The sequence below is a fragment of the Protopterus annectens genome, chromosome 5.part0, assembly GCF_019279795.1.
Source record: "Protopterus annectens isolate FY-2018-M chromosome 5.part0, PAN1.0, whole genome shotgun sequence".
NCBI classification, from domain to species: domain Eukaryota; kingdom Metazoa; phylum Chordata; order Ceratodontiformes; family Protopteridae; genus Protopterus; species Protopterus annectens.
Genome location: NC_056735.1, coordinates 709,250,977 through 709,270,614, shown reverse-complemented (window position 1 = coordinate 709,270,614; position 19,638 = coordinate 709,250,977). Strand labels below are relative to the sequence as shown.

The 19,638-nt window shown below is 41.7% G+C and overlaps 1 protein-coding gene across 3 annotated transcripts in view; it reads right to left on the bottom strand.

Annotated features, from left to right (window-relative positions):
• Positions 1-19,638, bottom strand: part of MID1 (midline 1) — a 1,755,005-nt gene that overhangs the window by 958,253 nt on the left and 777,114 nt on the right. The gene's annotated exons all lie outside the window — the stretch shown is intronic.

The window sequence follows — 19,638 nt, the reverse complement described above, 5'->3', positions numbered from 1 at the left end:
CACAGAATATCTTATATTAATAAAACATTTCTACTACTGCATCAATATAACAACAAATGCTTTGTGTTTAGTTTTATGTGACATTACATATAACACCATGTATAGAAGGTTTCTGTTGCTCTCACATAATTGTGCGTTGAAGTAATTTTTAATTATAAAGTTGTACCGATCCTGCTTTAGTGATTAATATAATACGCTTTTTCAGAATGCTCATAATCTTCAGAACATCAGACTCTGCATCTTCTCATCAAAGTTACAACATGATGATGTTTAATGTACATATGTATCTTTTAGACTTGTTTTATGACATGGCAAATTGATCACCATCTTCAAGAGAGGATATAAAACTATTATTTTATAGAATTTATTTGTTCTAATGGATGAATAAGCAAAAAAATATTTTCTCTATCACAGTATGTGGGTCCTGCATAAAAATAATTTAGACCTTTTTAGAACTGTACTCTTTACTGAACCTTTTAACCAAGTATTCAATGACATACTTATATATATTTTTGTTTCTGGTATAGTTTGCGTAAAAAGACAATGTTTAAAATATTATATGTCAAAAGGTAAAAAGAAGAAGTCACCCAGCGTGGTTCTCCCTGCCAGCACTATGGCTAAGGGGTCCATTGCTGTCGTAAGGAGACAAGTCACTGAGGCAGAACCAAACAAGTGTGCTTCACATATTGCATTATCTCTTCCCAGTACAATGTGTGAGGCTTTGTTACTCATAATGGAGGAAAGCTCTAGAAAGCACAGCTGCACTGTCTTTATACTGTAAGCCTTTTGTTCAACTGTGTGAACTGCTGCCTGAAAAAAAACACACACTAATAAGGGTTTTATTAAGACAGGAGGCACTCATTCATTAAAAAGCTTGTAAGGACAAATCTCTTTGACCCTTCAATCCCCTTTACACTTTGTTAATCTTTTGGTCTCAGTAGTGTGAATATGAAACAGTGCTGACATACACATGCTCAGAAATGAATATGAAATGATTGTATGCTTTTGAGGAAACTTGTACATAAAAAAAATCTAGATTCTAGCAATCTGGTTATATAACATGGATTACAGCGCCTAGTTACTTTCAGGTATACATTTAAACAAACCTGCACATGCAAAATAAGTTTAATGATAATTGTATGCTCACAGAACTGTTTTTCTTTGCAACTGAGCATCAGAAGAAGAAATACTGCTTCCTTTATTGTTAGAGAGCATATTCATTGTCACACAAATGAAAGAATATTTTGTTCACCTACTGGAAAGTGCCTAAAACATACATACTGAATACCTGCAAGCTGTACTTGGTATTATGAACTAACATATTATAATACTCTGACTGACATGCAGTTTGTTTTGCTGAACAAAAATGTTGAGTGTGCAATCACTGATTTATCATTTCAATGCACCGTGAGGTATTATATGACAGCAGGTTAAGCAGTATGGTTCCAGTACAATTTTAAATAGTAAAGCACGTTTATATCACAACATGAGTTTTTGGGGTTCTTTTCTTTGAAACTCAGAATTTCTGTTGGCATACACAAGTTGTGTTTTCAAATCTCACAGAGCTTTGCAACAAAAACACGGCTTGTCAGCTTGTATCATTTAAATACTAGAAAATACTGCAAATGTTTTACTTAAGAATTTTAAAAAAAGGAATTACAAGCATGCAGAACAACTCAATGAATTTGAATATCACGACAGAACTTGTGATACAGCACTGTATGTTGCTGTATATTAATCTACAAAACAGTACAAGTCTAATGGAAAATTTTTCATTATTCAGAAATGTTTTTATCTTCTAAGGATCTCAGAATGCTGTGCATTTACTATTCATAGTGTTTATTCCAGTTTCAATGCTTAGTTCAACAATAACGACGTTTGTGAGGGGACTGTTTAGAAGTCTCACAGAATAAATATTTGTTTGGATGCTCTTGTCACATTCTGGGTGAATAAAAATAAATTGTTTACTAATGCCATTTTAACTGCTTGGAGACTCATACATTTCACTTTCACCATCCTGTCAATCACAAAGAAGCAAAACTCCAGCAATACATATACTTCATCCATACATTTCCCCCAGAGTTTCAGTGTGAAGGGCATTTTGTCAAATACAGTCAACAAAATTTCAATTTACTTTACTTAGGTTTGCCTTTAACAACAAAACCATTGCATGTATGGTAGGAAAAATGACAAAAGTCAGCAGCTATAACTGTGTAGTCACAAAAAGGAGTCAAATTTTCAACAAGAATCCTCTAGGTATATTTATCAAGCCATGATAGCAGGCTATGCAATACAGAGATGCGCTACTTATTTATGGTAACAAAGAAAGTGACGTGATGAAACACTGAAATGAAAAGCATGATTAAAGCACCCAGACGACACCTGCTGTAATTTAACCAGTCCAGTAGTATGGCCATGTTGCACTGAAATTGCCTTGACAACGGTTAATCTATGTAGGTGGTACAATGCAACCACCATGCTAACTTTGCATACACACACTAACTGGAATCTCATGCATACACCTGCAGTGAGCAGTTTTGAGGCAGGTGATATACAAAAAAAATATCATTTTTGGCAGAGTTTAACAGGTTATATAGCACATACTATAAGAAAAAGTGTGTGAGAGAAGTACATATATAATATCCTTGGAGACAAAAATCTCACAAACAGTAAACTCAGTCACCATATTCGTCAGCAGTATACCACACATCACATTTCTCCAAAGTCATCACAACACACATGCTTCATCATATGCTGAGGTTCTAAAGATTAACTTGCTTAAACCTCAGAGACCTCAAAAACACAGCACAGGCACAGAGCATCCTCAGCATATTAAGCCTACTTCTTCACATAGCACATGTAGTCCCAAAGTCACAGATGCTGAACCCATGAGGCAGACATTGACTGACCAAACAATCTTGTTATGGGTGACTCCATTGTAAGACATACAGATGTGCCTCTTACCAGGGTGAGCAGGAAAGAGTGATGGTTAGTTACTTGTCTGGTGCCAGGATCCATCAGATCACGCATGCACTCAAGTCCTTAAAACACAAGTACCAGTACAACTCTGTTACAGTTTATACCAGTGTCAATGACACGAGGTGTACCTCACTGAATTATATGAAGAGAGATATGATGAAACTCTCAAACTATGTGTCCAAGGCAGGTAAGAGCCTAGTGTTGAGCAGCATTTTACCTTCTCTAAGGATGATGCCAAGATATGAGCAAAAATAATTTACTTCAATAATTGGCTCAGGTTTTGGTGTCACTTAAAGGGGTCCAATATTAGTGAGCATGGGAGGATATGATCGTCGGACCATGCTGCTCCACCAGGGATGGCCTGCATCTGTTCTCTCTAGGGTTTTGCTTATTGGCAAATACATTGTCCACCACTGTATTGCCTTTTTTAGGCAATGGCAACCTGATAACCCTACAAATATAATGAAACAAGCAAAAGAAAATATGAAGCTGTTACTGACCAAAGGTGGGAGCCTGAACAAAAACTCCACTCCTTACAAGTTCTTCTCACCCTGGAAGCCACTGACAACTGTGTAGTGACTGAGATATGGTTTAAAATAGTGGAGAGCACTCCAGCTGAGCAGTGATGTAATACCTTCCACACATTTAGACCAGCTACTACGCAGGAGGGAAACAAAGGTGGAAGTGTATCAGTCTTCATTGAGAAGAGATTCACATTAAGGCTAGGAAAGCAACATGAAGCACTAGAGCTTCTTCATGCCCAAATAACCACCAGAAAAGTCCCATACCACTAGCTATAGAACTTTATGATAAAAAAAGCCACAAAACCTATGTACAGAAACTTGAATCACTCACTATTAAACCTAATATCATTTTCTTAGGTGACCCCTGAGCCGGCGGTTAACATTACTCAAACCGCTGAATCACTTACAAATGCCTTCTACCAGCACCTGCAGGGCTGCATGGATCAGGCAATCCCAAGCAAAACAAAGACTCTTTGTACCAAAGGCAAGCGTCCAGTCTGGTGGACCCCAGCCATAAACAAACTCTACAACAAAAGGAGAAAGCTACTACAAGATAGAGCAAAATCCTTAAAAGGTAAGACACCGCTGATCACTATAAGTAAAAAGCTAAGAGCTCTCATAAAATCATCCAAAGCTAATTTTGAGAAAAAAATAGCTAAGGACTCTAAAGACAACCATAAGGCATTCTTTAGCTATGTCAGAAACCTAGGAGGAAACTCCCAGATATGCTCAGAATTAGTTCAAAATGATGTGAAGATTACTGATCCTACAGACATTGCCAACATACTGGCTGAAAGGTTCAGTGCAAACTTCTCCCCTCCCCTAAAGGAGAGATATCTATACCAAATGATTGTAGCCCCCCAAACATCTCTAACGCCCAGGTGAGAACTGCACTCTCCAAGGCAAAGAACACAGCATCCATGGGACCTGATGGTGTCCCCGGCTGTGTGCTCCATGAACTCAACGAGGAATTAAACCCACAGTTAGGACAGCTGTTTAATCTTAGTCTCACCTCCGGATACGCATCCAGGAGTGGCGCACAGCAACTGTGGTCCCACTCCACAAAGGCGGTGCCTCCACCGACCCTGGAAATTACCGTCCCATTAGCTTGACAAGCCTTATCTGCAAAGCCATGGAGAGGATCGTAATGGATCTCATAAATAAAGACATAGGGAACTTGCAGACTTTGGATCCAACCCAGTTTGGCTTTGTCAAAGGCAGATCATGCCTTCTAAACTTGGTTGACTTTTTTGAAACAGTCACCAAGGCCATTGACGAGGGAAAGGCAGTCCATACAGCCTACCTAGACCTGGCGAAGGCTTTTGATACAATACCTTACTCAGGTATCATTGAAAAACTCATCAACTTAAATGTAAATCCATACATTACAAGATGGGTTGCAAACTGGCTGAGTGACAGAACCCACAGGGTCAGAGTTGCTGGCGCCATGTCAGACTCAAAGCCTGTCACAAGTGGTGTCCCACAGGGCTCAGTCCTGGGCCCACTCTTGTTTGGCATCTACTTTTCTGAAGTACAAGCAAACACAGGAGGGTTATGGCTAACAAAGTTTGCAGATGACTGCAAACTGGGCGCCGTAGTTGAAAACACATCCGACACAGATATCCTTCAGAAGGGTCTCACAGAAACGGATAACTGGTGCCAGAGCCATGGCCTAAAGTTAAATGCCAAGAAATGCATAGTCATACCCTTCGGGAAAAATAAGGTTACCCCTAGCTACCATACAGGTGGCAATCCCCTGAACACAGAAGAAGTTATTAGGGACCTGGGAACCCAGGTTGACAGTAGCCTTTCATTCGACACTCATATTGCTAAAGTAGTTAGGAAGACCTTCTACATTGCCCACCTTATCATGAAGGGATTCACATCTAGATCAAGGGAAGTCATAGTCTCCCTATACTCATCACTCATCAGACCAATGATCGAGTGCAATGCCCCACTCGGAATGTATCTGACCCGACACTTGCAGCTGCTGGAGAGGCCACAGAAGTTCCTCACCAAAAGGATAAAGGGTCTCAAAAATCTGTCTTATGCTGCCCGACTGAAAGAACTCCAGTTATATTCAGTTGCTTACCGCTTGCTCAGAGGTGACCTATGCCTGACATACAAGGCCACGTCAAACCCAGATTTGATGAACATGCTTCATCTCAAAAAATCTAGATCCCTCAGAGCCACAAGGGCGGGAGACTTAAACCTCAACACGGTTATTAATAGGACGTGCTGGAGGGATAGATTCATCACCCAAAGACTCCCTATGCTGTGGAACAAAATCCCGGTTTATGTGAGGCAGAGCACCTCGCTGGCCTTGTTCAAGAGGAATCTTGACCAATGGATGGGAGATCGCAGATACACCCCAGGGGTTACCTCAGTGTCACTGCTCGACAGAGGCACAGCAAAATAATGGGCATAGTTTCTCCAAACTAAAGGGGTGGCGTAAGCCACAAAACTATGGGCTAGGCTTATAAATGCCCTCGGGCAGATAGCCTAGTATGAACCTATGAACCTATGAACCTAAACTACCCAGCTATAGACTGGGAAACCTACACCACCGCTAGTGCACAAGTACAGATTCCTGAACTTTGTCAATACGGATTCCCTGGGACAATTAGTCAGAGAACCCACAAGGGGGGATAGGATCTTGGTTCTTCTCCTTACTAATATGGAAGCATCTTGCACCACCCCTTGTGTATCTTCATTACTTGTTAGGTCTGACCATAAAGCAGTCTCCTTTGAAATAAAACTGAAGCCATAAATCCCTTCCACTCAAGGTATCTTTAGAAATTCTTTAAGGCAAGCTACCTACTCCCAAGTGATACATTAGTAAGCTCCAAATCCCCACAAAACCCAGTTAACTCCATTGAATACACAGAAATGTACACCAAAATATTATACCAGTATGTAAACAGCTGCATATATACAGCTTTTCCCCTGTAAGAACAAGTGCAGACCAAACACCAGAAGCAAACTTACATGGTGGAACCATAATATCAAACAGCAAAAAAGAGAGCACAGAACGTTCAGTATCCACGCTTTGATACAGCAATACAATACTTAGAACAGCAAAGCTTTCGGGTCTCCCCTTCCTCAGTGCTTAAAACAATTAATGATACAATCAGTTAATTTAAATAACAATTAGTAAAATCACCTGACATAGCCACAAATAAGACGTACATACAATACAACTCACACACACACACACACACACACATATATATATATATATATATATATATATAAACAGAATATATATAAAAAAGAATAAATGTGTATGTATATGTTAAAACACAAGTATATATAAAAATATATATATATTAATATACAAGTATATAAAAATATATGTATACACACAATATAATGCCCTAAACGTCAAGTATTATTAGTGCAGTATATGCTGTTTTTTAACTAAAACAGGTTTTATGCTCACTTTATTATTAATACCAGGAAAAACATCTGCTTGTAGTCTTACAATCCAAGAATATTCAGCATTCTCTAGAAAATGATTAATATCACCCCCTCTCATATTTTCATAAATAACTTTAATGACCCTAAATTTAAATCTCTGCTCCTTGCCATTCTCTACTACATGTTTAGCTAATGCATTAGTAGGTACATTTCTCCTAATATCTGATTTATGTTCTATAATGCAGTCTTTTAATCTTCTACTACTTTTACCTATAGAACGAAGAACATTTGATGCATGTAGCTAAATATACTATAAATTTTGTGTTACAACTCGCATAACAATCAAAATTATACTTATAACCTGTATGGGGATGAGTAAACTCAGTACTGGTTAACAGATCATCACAACAACTACAATTTAGACAAGGGAAGGTGCCTTTTCTATCAGTGAATTCTATGCCCTTAGTCCCATCCAACTTAAAATCTTTAAAACATGATCTACGTTTAAGATTTTTTTCATTTTTATATGCAAAAAGTACAGTTTTGTACCTACCATAAATGTAGATGTTCGCGTGTATACACTGCTGCAGTCATTACACTTGGGTTATCCTGCCATCAGGCGGTTCCCCAGTCGGCCTGAGTTCCAAAGTCTTTGTCCGGCATCGGTTGCTGTTGCCTCCTCCCTGATGTCAGTGCGCCAGGGGTATATAAGTTGCAGCCGACGCCATTTTCTTCAGTTTTTCTTGCCCCAGATGTCAGGTGCCCGCAAAAAGGTAGGCTATTCCAACTGCTAATAAAACATACATAAGTAAAGCAATCAACAACTTTCAGATACCAGCAAATACTCCCCATAGGTAGTAAAGGGTAGAAGACATAGGTACGTACCAGCAAGTAAGAGGGGATGGAGGGAGGGTAACCTGGACTGCAGCAGTGTATACACTCAAACATCTACATTTATGGTAGGTACAAAACTGTACTATGTTCATCGTGTTACACTGCTGCAGTCATTACACTTGGGTAGAATCCCAAAGCTGAGGTAGGGTGGCTGGTACTATAAGGCATTAGGGGTGGCTATAAGTCCCTGCAGCACTGCAGTGGCGAAGCCAGCTCTGGACTTAAAGAGTGTAGAGGCAGATGGTAGTGCTTGGTGAAGGTATGTACAGAACTCCAAGTTGCTGCTTCCAAAATGTCCTTGGTAGGTACTCCTCTGAGGTAGGCAGTTGAAGTGGCTGTTGCCCTGGTGGAGTGAGATCTAATGCTGTTAGGTACAGGTTTCCCATGGTGTGTATAGCAGAAACATATACAGTGTCCTATCCATTTTGAAATGGTCTGTTTTTAAATAGCTTTTCCCTGTGCTCCTGCAGCATATGCTACCAATAATTGCTCAGATTTTCTGAAAGCTTTGGTTTTGTCCAAGTAGAAGTGTAACTGTCTGTGTATTTCCAAAGAATGCAGTAGTCTCTCCCCTTTATTCTGTAGATTTGGATAAAAAGTTGGCAAGTGAATAGTTTGGTTTAGAGCCACACTTGATACCACCTTTGGCATAAAAGTAGGGTTAGTTCTTAAAGACACCCTGTCTTGGCGGAAAATGATAAACGGTTCCACTGCCATTAGTGCCTGTAATTCTGAAACTCTTCGTGCTGATGTTATTGCCAGGAGTAGAGCAGTTTTCCAAGAGATATATTTTAAATCTGCCGTGTTAGCTGGCTCAAAAGGAGGTAAAGTAAATTTTTCCAACACAAAGGTGAGGTCCCAAGTTGGAGTAGGTGATCTACGGGGCTGTCTTATGTTTTTAGCCCCTCTGAGGTACTGTTTTAGCAAAGGATTAGAGAAAATTGGTGGATCTATGTTGTAATGAGCAGAGATGGCAGAGGCGTGGATCTTCATAGATGAAAAGGAGAGGCCTTTGTCCAGTTAAATATTGTAGTGTCTGAGGAATATTTGGGACAAGAGGGTCAAGGCTGTGAGCCTGGTTCTAGGCACAGAATCTCTTCCATTTATCTGAATAGGCTTTCCTGGTACTAGGCCTTCTGCCCTCCAGAATGACATCCATAACAGCTTTGGAGAGAGGCATTGCTTGCTTGACTAGGTAATCTTCCATGCAGCCAGGTTTAAAGTCTTTAGCTGGCTGTGAAGTATCTGATTGTTGTGCTGAGTCAGCAGATGTGGGATTTGAGGCAAAATCCAGGGTGGTCCTTGTGCTAAATTCTTCAAGATTGGGTACCACTGCTGGCGTGGCCAGTCTGGTGCAATCAGGATCATTTTTGGCTCTTCCTGCCTGGCTTTGATGAGTACCTTTGGAAGGAGAGGCAGTGGTGGGAAAGCATATACTTGTAGGTTTTTCCAGCTGAATGAGAGGGCATCCACTTTCCATGCTTGTGGATGGTAAGTCCTTGTGCAGAATTTCTGTAGCTGGAAGTTCATTAGGGATGCAAACAGATCTATGTCTGGGCTCCACCATTTCTGTGTTATCATTCTGAATATTTGTGGATTCATTTCCCATTCGTGGGGGTCCATGATGTTTCTGCTTAAGTCGTCTGCCAGTGTGTTTTTCTCTCCTGGCAGGAATTGTGCTTGCAGATGAACTTGATAATTTAGGGCTGTGTTCCACAAGGTCATGGCTTGTCTGCAGAGGGGATAAGAGTGAGTGCCCCTTTGCTTGTTTATGTACCACATAACTGTGGTGTTGTCTGTCTTTAATAGTAGTTGTCCTGGATGTAGCAGGTCCTTGAAGGCTATTACGGCATTTTGTACAGCATCTCTTTTTGATTGATATGAAGATGCCTTTGTTCTGCGGGCCACCTGCCCTGAATACATTTTCCTGCCATGTGTGCTCCCCAGGCATAATCCGATGCATCTGTTGTCAGTGTTTGCCTGGCTGTGGGTTGAGTAGAAGGCTGTCCCTTGTTGAGGTGTCAAAACTCCTGTTGCAGGCAAGGAATTAGTGGTATAACTGTTTCCAAACCTTGACAGTGTTGAGACCAGACACTCTTTTGGTACCATTGTAGTTTCCTCATATGCAGCCTGACATATGGAATTAGTAGTATGCAAGATGCCATGTAACCCAAGGCCTGCAGAATTTTTCTTGCAGGGAGTTGGGTTCTTGTTGCCATCAATTGAAAATAGTGAGTCAGATGTCCTTGCTTGTCTGGCGTGAGATAAGCCATCTGGGCCGTTGTATTCAAGCTGGCACCCAGGAATATTATCTCTTGTGAGGGCACTAGTTTTGATTTCTTTTCATTTACTGTGTACCCTAGGCAACTTAATAACTGTTTTACAAACACCAGATGCTGTAGAAGAATGTCCTTGCTCTCTGCTTGAATCAGGCAGTCGTCCAGGTACAGATAAATTTGAATTCCTTTTTGTCTGCAAAATGCAATTACTGGTGCCAGGCATTTTGTGAAGACCCTGGGCACAGTAGATAAGCCAAAGGGCAGTGCAGAGAATTGATAGTGCATTGAACCAGCTATGAATCTGAGGTATCTTCTGCAGTTTTGTCTGATAGGTTCATAGGTTCATAGGTTCGTACTAGGCTATCTGCCCTAGGGCATTTATAAGCCTAGCCAGAGTGTGTGTGGCTTCCGCCACCCCTTGGAATGATAATACTGTGCCCATTTAGGGTTTAGTTTACTGTGCCTTTGTTCTAGTAGTGACACAGAGATGACCCCTGGCATAAACCTACGATCTCCCATCCACTCGTCAAGATTTCTCTTGAAGAGAGTCAGTGAGGGGCTCTGCCTAACATGGACTGGGATTCTGTTCCAGAGTGTAGGGAGCCTCTGGGTTATGAATCTGTCCCTCCAGCATGTCCTATTTATTTCTGTGTTGAGGTTCAAATCTCTCGCTCTCATGGCTCTGGTGGATTTGGATTTTTTCAGGTGGAGCATGTCCATTAATTCCGGATTGGACATGGCCTTGTACGTCAGGCATAGATCTCCTCTGAGTAGGTGGTATGTGACTGAATAGAGCTGGAGTTTCTTCAGTCTGGCAGCATATGACATATGTTTGAGACCCTTGATCCTCTTGGTGAGGTACTTTTGGGGTCTTTCTAACTGCTGCAGGTGCCAGGTAAGATACATACCAAATGGGGCATTGTACTCAATCATGGGCCTGATAAGGGAAGAGTATAGGGGCACAATGACCTCTCTTGATCTAGATGTGAATCCTTTCATGATAAGGTGGGCAATATAGAAGGTCTTCCTAACCACTTTGGCAATGTGAGTGTCAAATGAGAGGTTACTGTCAACTTGGGTCCCTAGGTCCCTGATTACTTCTTCCGTAATTAATGGATTACCACCTATGTGGCAATTTGTGGGTACTTTGTTTTTCCCAAAGTGTATGACTATACATTTTTTGGCGTTCAGTTTACGGCCATGGCTCTGGCACCAGTTATCCGTTTCTGTGAGGCCTTTCTGAAGGATGCTTGTGTCTGCTGGAGTATCAATTATGGCGCCCAGTTTGCAGTCATCTGTGAACTTTGTCAGCCACAATCCTCCTATGTTTGCTTGTACCTCTGAAAAATAAATGCCGAACAAGAGGGGTCCCAGGACCGAGCCCTGTGGGACACCACTTGTGACTGGCTTAGAGTCTGACATGGCTCCAGCAATTCTGACCTTATGGGTTCTGTCCTTTAGCCAGTTTGCAACCCATCTTATGACATATGGGTTTACATTTAAGCTGGTGAGCTTGTCTATGATGCCCGAGTGGGGTATTGTGTCGAAAGCTTTTTCAAGGTCAAGGTAGGCTGTGTGAACTGCCTTACCCTCATCAATGGCCTTAGTGATGGTTTCAAAAAAGTTGACCAGGTTCAAAAGGCAGGATCTGCCCTTAACAAAGCCGAATTGGGTAGGATCAAGTGTCTGTAGGTCCCCAATATCTTTGTTTATGAGTTCCATAATGATCCTCTCCATAGCTTTGCAGACCAGGCTCATCAAGCTTATGGGGCAGTAATTTCCAGGGTCCGTAGAAGCACCTCCTTTGTGGAGTGGAACCACTGTTGCTGTATGCCATTCTTTGGGTACATATCCTGTAGTAAGGCTAAGATTAAACAGCAGCCTTATGTGCGAGTTTAGTTCCTCTTGGAGTTCATGTAGCACGCAACCCGGGACACCGTCTGTTCCCACTGATGCTGTGTTTTTAGCTTTGGAGAGGGCGGCTCTCACCTGGACATCTGAGATGTCAGGGAGGCTACATTCAGCTGGGATAGATATTTCTCCTTTTGGGGGGGGGGGGGGGGATTTGCACTGAAGCTGTCTGCCAGTATGGTGGCAATATCTGTGGGTTCAGTGTATTTTTTGTCATTTTGAACTAACTCTGAGCATATCTGGGAGTTTCCACCCAGGTTTCTAACATAACTAAAGAAGGCCTTGTGATTATCTTTAGTGTCTTTTGCGATTTTTCTCTCAAAGTTGGCCTTGGATGATTTTATGAGTGATCGTAGTTTTTTGCTAGTACTGACCAGAGATGCCTTCCCTTTTTGGGATTTTGCTCTGTCCTGTAGTAACTTCCTCCTCTTGTTGTAAAGTTTGTTTATGGCTGGGGTCCACCAGACAGGATGCCTGCCTTTGGAGGAAAGGGTCTTGGTTTTATTTGGGATTGCATGATCCATGCATTCTTGAAGGTGTCCGTAGAAAGCGTTTATAAAGGATTCGGCAGTGTGGGCTGTGGTTTCCACTGGCCCAGGGGCCTTGAAGGATACCACTTCAGTCTTAAGAAGTGTGAAGTCAGCTTTTGAGAAGTTCCTCACTGTGGTCTTTTGTGCTGGGGGTGGGGGCGGGATGTGGATTTCCAGTGAGATTAGTTTATGGTCTGATCTCACCAGTGAGGGGTATACTTCCGGTATGGAGCATTGTGTCCCCATGTTTGTGATGATCAGGTCTAGTATATTATCTCCTCTTGTGGGAGTGGTGACTAGTTGTTCCATCGCATTTGAGTTTATGAATTCTAGGAACCTTTGGGCTAGGGTGTTGGGGCTTGAGTAATGCTCCCAGTCTATGTTTAGGTAGTTGAAGTCTCCTAATATGATGGTATTTGGAGAGGCATTCATACTCTCCAGTGTCTTCAGGAAGGCCGAGTGGGGTTCTTGAATTTGAGAGGGTGGTCTGTAGCATGCTACAAACTGTAGGGCAGTTTTGCCTATGGTTAGTTGCACATGGATGGTCTCCGATGCTTCGTGTGTTGCCACTAACCTGGAGGTGTGGGTGTCTTTGATGAATATGGACACTCCCCCTCCCTTTGTGGTTCGGTCCAAGTTATGGGGCCGAAAAGCATGATATGAGGTATAACCTGGTAGTGCTGGGGTGCTCTCACGTGCCTTGAACCAGGTTTCAGTCACTGCACAGACATTGATGCTCTCCATACTGAGGAGGGCTTCGAGAGCCTGCATCTTGAGGTTTAGACTTCTGGCGTTGAGCAGCATTACCCTTAGTTTTTTTCCACTTGTGCTTTCTAGGGAGGTGGGTTTGTCTTTTGAGCCTTGCCTAAAAAAGGCACTATGGGGGTGGCAAGAGCCTTTGCCAATATCTGGAAGCCTAGGGGTGACAGGTGCAAGCCATCCCTTGTGAAGCAGCGTGGCTTGTCAAGCATGTCATCCCAAGCAGACAGACATTGGATCCCCCTAGAATGACACCAGTAACTGAGCCAATTATTAAAGCTGATAATTTTGTCTTTGTTTTGTGGCATCATTCTTGGTGAGGGAAAGATGCTGCTCAGGGTCAGGGTCATACCGGCCTGGGCTACATAATCAGAGAGCTCCTCTATGTCTCTTTTCATGTAGTCCAGCGAGGTACGTCTCAGGTCATTCATGCAGGCATGGACAAATTTGTACTTGCTTTGGAGTGACCTGAGTGCTTGTGTTATGTGGTGAATTCTAGCTCCCAACAGGCAGCTTACTGTAACCTTTTCCTTGTTCTGTCTGATGAGCGGGACGTCAGTGTGTCTGACTATAGATTTACCTATTACAAGTGTATCAGGCATGTTGTTTGGCTTTAAGGGCTGTGAATGTTTGGCACACTGACTTTGAGAAATATGCGTTGCATGTGCTATGCTTTGAGGTAGAGGTTTCCTGGATGTCTGCTTTGGAGGCCTCTGCTGTTTTGGTAGATTTTTATTTAGAGCCTCCGAGTATGTCTTTGTGTGTTTATGTGTTTGGTTTGCAGTTGTGTTTGGTCTATGTGAGACTGGGTTTGTGGTGTACGTGGTTACCTTCTCCTCCTGACTGGTTTTGCCAGTACTGAGTCGAGAGAGCACAGCCTCCAGTTTGGCTATATAGTTGCATCTCTCACATATATTTGTATTTGTTGGGAGGAGGAGAGGGTTGTCTGTGTACATGAGGCAGTTGTAACATTGCCTCAAGATTCCCAGATTCACCAGCTGAACTGGAGAGGACGCCAGTAATTGACCTCTCAACATGCTAGAATAGTGCAAGGGATTGCTGTGTAACTGAGTCAGAAAGGACCTAAAGGGAAATGGGTACTCAAGGGGATTGTAGGTGGATGTAGTGCTTTCTTTTGTTTAGGAGTGCTTTAGGAGCAAGTGCTGGGCTTTTTAGATAGAGAATAGACTGATTTTATTGAAGGTAGAGTGGTTTTAAGGGAAAAACTGAAGAGCAGACTTGGCGGAGCCAGAAATAGTTTAAACTTGTTTAACCGGTGCTGCGCTATCCGCATGATCGCGCAAAGCCGCGCAAAAGCGGATTTTTATACAGGGAACTTCAAAAGAGCTAGAAATGGTCCAAGACGACCAATTACTACTAGATCTTGTGCTGAAGTCACTCCTTCAGGGACAGATAGGCTGCTCAAGGCTCCCCACTCCCACTGGTGAGCAAAGAAACTTCCTTCTATCCAGGTAAGGCAATGGGCAACACAGGAACTATCCCAAAGTCCAGAATACAGCAAAGCCTGTATAATGGACTATTCTAGTCAAGGAAAGGAGGGGAAAACAAGGATATTTTTTATTTTTTTTTTTTGTAAGAAAACTACAGAAAAATGCAGGGAAACAGCAGTACATTAAATGCACAGGCTAGCGCACTTGAGTGGGCAGCCTCAACAGTTAAATTAAACAAACAAACTTAACTTAAGTGCAGGTAATAAAAACGCTAAATACAGATAAAATAGCAGTTAAAACTTCATTTACAGCAAGAAAAGAAGGTTGCACAGGTAGAAACAGCAAACATATACTTAAATGTGAAAAGTAGTCGCTTTTTTCAGGCATGCCTTCATGCATGTATGCCTCCTTGAGGTCCAATGTTATGAGCCAAGCTTTCTTGCCCAGCATGGGAAGAAGCTGCTGTAGTGTCAACATTTTGAATTTTGGAACATCCAGGTAAGTGTTTAGGGATGAAAGGTCCAGAATGGGCCTCCAGGCTTGTCCTTTCTGGGAACCAGAAAGAGTCTTGAGTAAAATCCTTGTCCTTGCTCCTGTGGTGATACCTTTTGAATAGCTCTCATGTCCATGTGTGCTATAATTTGTTTTTGAGCCTCTGCCTATTGATTTGGTGGCAGGTTTGGCATTCCTTTTAACCTTGGAAGAGTGTAAAAGTGGAACATGTAACCTTGAGATACAATGTTGAGAACCCATTTGTCTTTGGTGATCATATGCCCACTGTGATAGAAAAGTGCCAGTTTTCCTCCCAAGGGGGCTGCCAAGAGAGAGCTGTTTGGCAGCTGTAGTGGGAAGTCATTGGGGCTGTTTTTTATAAGGTTGTGGCCTGTCTTCCCCTTCTTTCTGGCCTGATGCACCCCATTGTCGAGGCCTGTAGGGACCTTGTGGTTGACCTCTGCCTCTTGGATGTCTGTATCTGCCCCTTTGGGGTCTGTCTGAAGCTGGAAAGGACCAATTCTTTGTTGGCCAATTTCTGCTAAATTGAGGAGGCTGAACGTGTAAGAAATCCTTCACCATTTGCATAGATTTTGCCTTATCCCCATTTTCTTTAAGACCTCTTCTGCCTTAACTCCAAATAACACATCCTGCTGTAAAGGTGCATCCAATAGTTTTGCGTTAACATGATCTGGTACTGTATGTTCTTTTAACCAAGCATGTCTTCTAATGATAGAACCTGTAACAGCTGCTCTACAGGAGGCCTCTAAAGAATCAAAACCACATTGCAAAGTGTGTTTTCCCACTTGTTCAACTGCATGCAATAAATCCTGCATTTCCTTTAAATTAGGAGGATCTGAATCTGGAAGCATTTTTTATTTCAACTGAGACATCAAAAACTGCTGATATTTTAACATGTGAAACTGGCAATTTAAGGTCCTCATTGCTAAAGTTGCAGACGTATATACTTTCTTCCCCCATCTGTCTAATGCTCTGGAATCTCTGTCAGAGGGGACTGGATTCCTTGCTGATGAGGCCTTAACCCCTTTGAGTCCCTGAGAAATAGTTTCAGGGTTGGCAACAGGGCTTTTATAAAGAAATTTGTGTGAGTCAGGGACTCTGTAGTATCTGTCAGGCTTAACTGGGGCTGGAGGTAAAAAATCAGGATTTAAGCTGGATTCAGTATACACACCAAAGAACAAAAATTCGAGGGAACAAGCTGCTAAGCGTAAGGAAAACAGATGATAAAGTAAAATCCACAGTCCGGTAAAACTGTTCCAAAGAAGGCAACAAAAGTCCATGCGCTGTAATATCAGTATACACACCACCCATAATATCTAACACTGGTGGAATAGCAAGGGGTCTGTGTTGAGGTAATAAAAGGAAGTCTCTGAACCTTTTCTTGGATTCTGAGTAATCCTGGCCTTCCTAATGGAAATGCTCCCTCATGGTATGTAAGGTTTCACCAAAGGAGTAGTCCTCAGGTGGAGGCTGATGGAATTGATTCCTCAGCATCAGAATCCTCACAAGGGGCTAACGAGTATCCTAGGTCTGAGGATGAATCTGAAGAGATGGATACCTGGTCGGATGAGTCATAGTCTGCATCCAGTCTAGGCCTTTTATCAGGAGGGGGATGGGAACCCCTGATCAGAGTGATTAGGTCTTCGGCCATTTTGAGCATTTGTTTATTAGGCATGGAGGCCTGTACTGGAGAATGCTGTATTTGTTTCTTTGTTTTTAAAGTAGGTTTAGACTTAGCAGAAGATTTAATGCTTAACTGGGTAGGTCTGAAATCACCCTCTGAGGCTGCGGGTTGTTCAGCTACTCCGGATCCCTCTGAAGGGGAAGTTTCCGTAGTCTGAAGAACTTGTGCATCCAAAGGCCCAGCCATCTCCACGTGGGAGTGGTTCTACAGAAACAGTTGTCAGGGGCTGCGAAGGCGCCTCGCTGAAAACCGGAGAATCAGGGACTGGCCTAGAAGAGGCTTCGTCGTCAGTTTTGGGCCTCAGATGCCTATCCTTGTCATTGCGCTTTTTATGTATTCCAGTCGTTGGAAGTTCTGACGGCATGGTATAATTGAATTTTCTGCCAAAATAATGTCGGGCAAAATCAAACCGACGTTTAATAGTGCGCTTATTAAACCTAGCACAAAATCGACAACCAGAGACGTCGTGGTCTGGGCCTAGGCATGGGATACAATAGGAAAGGAAATCCTTAGGAGGTATTTGCTTCCCACAAGAAATACAGTTATTAACTTTTACTGACATCGGTCTGAGACAAGAAAAAGTTTCCCCAACGGGGTACTTAGCTTTGTAGAAGACTTCGGTTCTGGATTCGGAATGAAAATCACAGGAGTCGGCCGACTGGCACTTGCGACCTGCTTTTGCTTCGGGCACCACGCAGCAAAAAAGACTGAAGAAAATGGCGTCAGCTGCATCTTATACACCCCTGTTGCACTGACGTCAGGGAGGAGGCGACAGCAACCGACGCCAGACCAAGACTTTGGAACTCAGGCCGATTGGGGAACCACCTGACGGCAGGATAACCGAAGTGCAATGACTGCAGCAGTGTAACACGATGAACATCTTGGTTCATCTGTGATAATTTGTTTTAGTTCTGGCATAGATAAACATGTAGTAGAGAATGGCAAGGAGCATAGATTTAAATTTAGGGTCATTAAAGTTATTTATGAAAATATGAGAGGGGGTGATATTAATAATTTTCTAGAGAATGCTGAATATTCTTGGATTGTAAGACTACAAGCAGATGTTTTTCCTGGTATTAATAATAAAGTGAGCATAAAACCTGTTTTAGTTAAAAAACAGCATATACTGCACTAATAATACTTGACGTTTAGGGCATTATATTGTGTGTATACATATTTTTTATATACTTGTATATTTATATTTTTGTTTTTTTATATATACTTGTATTTTAACATATACATATGCATTTATTCTTTTTTATATATATTCTGTTTATATATATATATATATATATATATATATATATATATATATATATAATGTGTGAGTTGTATTGTATGTATGTCTTATTGGTTGGCTATGTCAGTTGATTTTACTAATTGTTATTTAAATGAACTGACTGCATCATTAATTGTTTTAAGCACTAAGGAAGGGGGGACCCGAAAGCTTTGCTGTTCTAAATATTGTATTGCTGTATTAAAGTGTGGATACTGAACGTTCTGTGCTCTCTTTTTTGCTGTTTGACTGATTACTGTATTGAGCACAGTCTACCACAGTGATAACTTTGTGTTTTCTTGGAACCATAATATCCACAAGCTTTATAATAAAAGTAAAAGAATTTTGACCAAAAGTAAGAAGAGTAATTCTAATAATATTAGAGCCTTTTTCACTGAAATAAACAAATAACTTAGGAGCTTAACAAAATGCACCAAAGCCAAGTTTGAGGCTAAAATAGCTACCCAAGCCAAAGAGAACTAAAAGGTATTTTAGTTATGGTTCATAATCTCAAAAGCACAACATAGTGATATGCTGAGCTGATTGTGAATGAGGTTATCTACACTGGGACTGATGATATAGCTAAATGACTGGCTGACAAATTTAGCTCTAACTTTACTCCTCTCTCCACCTGTCCCTCAACTTATGCCTGAAATTGGATCACATCCAGGTAGCACACGAGACCAAGTCCTAAATGTGCTATCAAAAGCTAAAAATACTGCATAGATGGGTCCTGGCAATATCCTTGGATGCATCTTAAACAGCATGAAGCATGATTTAGCCACACCCCTAACAATACTGTTCAACCTCAGTTTTCATACCAGTTTTGCACCAAGCGAATGCAGAACAACTACAGTTATTTCCATGCGTAACAAAGGAATCCTCCACAGACCAAGGCATATACAGATGCATAAGTCTGACCAGCCTCATTTGCAAAGCCATGGAAAGACTTATCATGGAATGAATCAGGACATAGGGAGCCTCAAAACACTAGACCTGTCTCAGTTTGGATTCATCAAGTGCAGATCTTGCTTACTCAACCTGGTATATTTTTTTGAAAAGGTCACCAAATCAAAGGTTGAAGACAAAATGGTACACATCATATATCTTGACCTGACCAAAGCTGTTGACTTACCCACTGAGGCATATTAGAAAAGCTAAATAAACTGGTAATAATCCACTTTGTCATGCACTGGATTGCTAACTGGTTCACAGATGGGAGGCAGATAATCAAAATAGGGGAATTACCTCCACAAAGAGACCATTCACCAGTGGAATCCACCAGGGTTCGGTGGTGGGACCTCTCCTGTTTGGCATCTACTTTTCTGAAGTAAAAACCAATACCAAAGAGCTCTGGCTGACTAGGTTTGCAGATGACTACAAGCTAGGAGAAGTCCCTGAATCCCTAAATGACTTAG